A 3,845-nucleotide genomic window follows, 5' to 3' on the forward strand; every position below is an offset into this window, starting at 1 on the left:
TCCTGGAACTCACTTTGTAGACCAGGCTGGCCTCGAACTCAGAAATCCGCCTGCCTCTGCCTCCCGAGTGCTGGGATTAAAGGCGTGCGCCACCGGGGTATAAGGTCGCTGGGGGCTTAGAGGCCTGTGGAGTTCAGAGAAAGCTATGCTTTGAGGACCAAGGCACTCTAGTGCTTTTCCTAAGGGACAATATTTCTCAGCCTGTTGACACCAAAAGAGAATTCATGGAGGCTTTGAAGTTTAAAGTGGGTTGTGGTTAAAGGATGAGAGTTTTTACCTGTGGAGAGGGAAAGGTTTTCTAAGCAAAGGCCATCTGTGGTGTAAGACTCAATCTCAAGTGAGAATGGTAAGAAATCTTTAAAACCCAAAGTCAATACGAATGGTGTGTACAAGCCTGAATGCGGGTGGAGGGAAGGACAAAGCAGATAGGGAGAAAGCCCCAGAGAACACTTGTGTTCAGGCAAAAATGAAAGCCTAACCCAGGAGGTAGCCATGGAAATGGAGAAGGGATCTTAGCTGATCTGGGATGATTAAGTGAAAATGGGATCAAATGCTACTTTTAAGCACCTCAGTGCCAAATCACATATTACCTCATCAGTCTCTGCAAAAATTCCATGAAATGAGCAAACAAACAACTGACCAGGCGTGGTGGTGCACGCCTTTAGTTCCAGCACTCTAGAGGCAGAGGCAGGCAGATCTCTGTGAGTTCCAAGCCAATGTGTTCTACAGTGAGTCCAAGACAGCCTTGAAAAACAAAAAGAAGAAAACCTTCATGAAATAACTACCATTAGTGTTTCCATTTGATCTAGAGCAAGGAAGGCTCATGAAAATCAGTCGGGTTCTAGGTGTCAGAGTCAGGATCCAAACCCAATCCAGACAGGGCAGGTGGGGCGTGCTTGGAGACTGAGACAAGTGGATCACCAAAAGTTCAAAGATGTTTTGGGTTACATTGGAAGATACTGTCTAAAAAAATTAAATAAGCCCAACTTCAGTCCTCTAATTGTGCCATTCTAAGGCCCCAGCAGGAAGCAAGATGCAGGCTTTTGAGGGCTTTGTTGTTTTGCTTTGTTTTGTTTTGTTTTGTTTTGTTTGAGACAGGATTACTTTGTGTAGCCCTGGCTGTCCTGAAACTCGCTCTGTAGACCAGGCTGGCCTCTACCGCAGAGATAAACCTGCCTCTACCTGGAATTAAAGGCTGTGCCCAGCACAAGAAACATGCTTTAAATGGAGAGAACTTGGAGCACATGCTTGTAGAAAGCATGGAATGGGGACCAAGAATTTAAGGAGGTCCCAAGTCCCCTGCCCCTTGAGAAAACCCCTGTGTGGCTACATGAAGGTGTTCTAAAGTCACCAGTGTTAATAAACTAATGTAAAATGAACCAAAAAGGGGTTTATTTTGGAGAAGACATTTTAAAGTTTGGCAATATCATTATTGCATAAGTTAGATACTTATAAGATGGGATTATGGAATATAACTTTGAATAACAATGGTTCATGGCTGAGGTAAGAGTTCATTGCCAACCTGGACTACTACATTGTAAATTCCAGGTCACCACAGAATGAAACATTGTCTCAAAAGCAGTACCACAATACCAACAAGAAACCCACAACTCTGATCTCAACAAACTGCCAGAATAAAATACAAAATGTGGCAAGTCAGGCATGGTGTCCTGCTCTTGTAGCCCCAGTTTCTTGTTTAAAAGTAACCTAGTGAGACTGTTTCAAATTCACAAAAGTCAGCCAGGCAGGGTAGCATGCCCTTAATCCCAGCACTCAAGAGGCAGAGGCAGGCGGTCCCCGTAAATTCAAGGCCAGCCTAATTTTCATAACAAGTTCCAGGCCAGCTATCACTACAGTGAGACCCCTGTCTCAATAAATTATAAAGACTTCAAAAATATCTGAGATTGTAGCTTAGTAGTAAAGCACTTGCTTACAATTTGTGAGGCTCTAGGTTTGATCCCCACTACTGAAGGAAAAGAAAATATAAAACAACCATTTTTCACTTTTTAGAAGAAACTTGCAATTCCTTTGTATAAGAAAATCAACAGAGTCAGTTCAGGGGTGAAGTTTGCATTTTCAAGATGTTGGAGAGGAGTTGTGTGGCCTTGACCTGGGTTTTAAAGAATACAGGAAGCCGGGCGTGGTGGCGCACGCCTTTAGTCCCAGCACTCGGGAGGCAGAGGCAGGTGGATTTCTGAGTTCGAGGCCAGCCTGGTCTANAAAGGGAGTGCCAGGACAGCCAGGGCTACACAGAGAAACCCTGTCTCGAAAAACCAAAAAAAAAAAAAAAGAATACAGGCCTGGGAAGAGAGAGTCAGCAGCTCTGGGTAGGACTTAGTCCACCCCCCAACCCAACCCCCAATCTCTGTCTTTCTCAACAAAGTAACAAGATGAAAACTTGCCATTGTGGCGATTAAAGTGTTTTACACACTGCCTGCCTAAATCTCTGCCCTTCCCACTTACCCCTCCTTTCTTCCAATAGCATCTGAAAATGACAGCAGATGTTGACGGACAGCCAAGAACCTTGTAAATGACCGGAGTCTTTGAAGTTGCAAGATCCCCAGGACAGAGTGTTCTCAGAGATGCCAAAGGAAGGCCAGTCCCAAGGGGTCAGCACTGTTCCATTGACACCCAGATGTTGCTCTGCCTCCAGAATTCTCTCACGGTTTTCCTACTGACTTGTGGCTTTTCCCTTTACTTGTTTCAAACCTGCTCTCCTCTAGAAGTCAAAATTCTCTTCCTTTTTTTTTTCCTGATTCCTTTTTTGTTTTGTTTTTGTTTTTGTTTGTTGTTGTTTTGTTTTGTTTTTCGAGACAGGGTTTCTCTGTATAGCTCTAGCTATCCTGGAACTCACTCTGTAGACCAGACTGGCCTCAAACTCAGAAATCCACCTGCCTCTGCCTCCCAAGTGCTGGGATTAAAGGCGTGCACCACCACTGCTGGGCTCCTGATTCCTTTTTATACAAAGCTAACCTCAGGTTAATTTCATCTCGGGGTTTTAATGAGATTTAGGGAACCCAGTAGTCTAAGTCTAGGGGATAAGTATGGGTAGGACATGAACCTCACTGTTAAAAAAGTAAATGTACCCCATTTCAAAGTAAAATAGTAGAGCATAATGGGATTTCCATGAAACTACAGAAAAGCACTACTTTACTATTTGCCCTGCTGGGATCAAACCCAGAACCCCCTCTATTGCTAGAGAAGCACTGTGCCACTAAGCTGCATTGCTAAACCAGAAAGGCATTTCATAAACAACGAATAATGCTGTAAATACGGGGATTTCAGATCCTGTGCAGAAAATGTTTGTGAATAAGGGTGCCTGAAGGAGCCTGACAAGTGGCAATCCCATCTTCGGTGGGATATAAAACACCTGATCTGTACGGTCTTTTTATACAGGCTCCAGCGACAGAAATGACTCACTTTCCTCTTAAGAGTAAAGTGTGGTGGGACCCATAACTGTATTCCCATTGAGGATTTTCTATGGATCCATGCTACCCTGAGCGTTAATACTGGTCAGGTACACAGTTCCTGGCACTGCCTCAACACGATGTCTTTCTGTGATGCTTGGTGATTTTCTTAAGAAATGAAGTAGGAGTACCAGGCAGTGGTGGCACACGCCTTTAATCTCAGCACTTGGGAGGCAGAAGCAGGCAGATTTCGGAGTTCAAGGCCAGCCTGGTCTACAGAGTGAGTTCCAGGACAGCCAGGATTACACAGAGAAACCCTGTCTCAAAACCACCCACCCCCGAAAAAGAAAGAAAGAAAGAAAGAAAGAAAGAAAGAAAGAAAGAAAGAAAGAAAGAAGAAAAGAAAGAAAGAAAGAAAGAAAGAAAGAAAGAAAGAAA

Source organism: Mus caroli, chromosome 8 (assembly GCF_900094665.2).
Source record: "Mus caroli chromosome 8, CAROLI_EIJ_v1.1, whole genome shotgun sequence".
Lineage (NCBI taxonomy): Eukaryota > Metazoa > Chordata > Mammalia > Rodentia > Muridae > Mus > Mus caroli.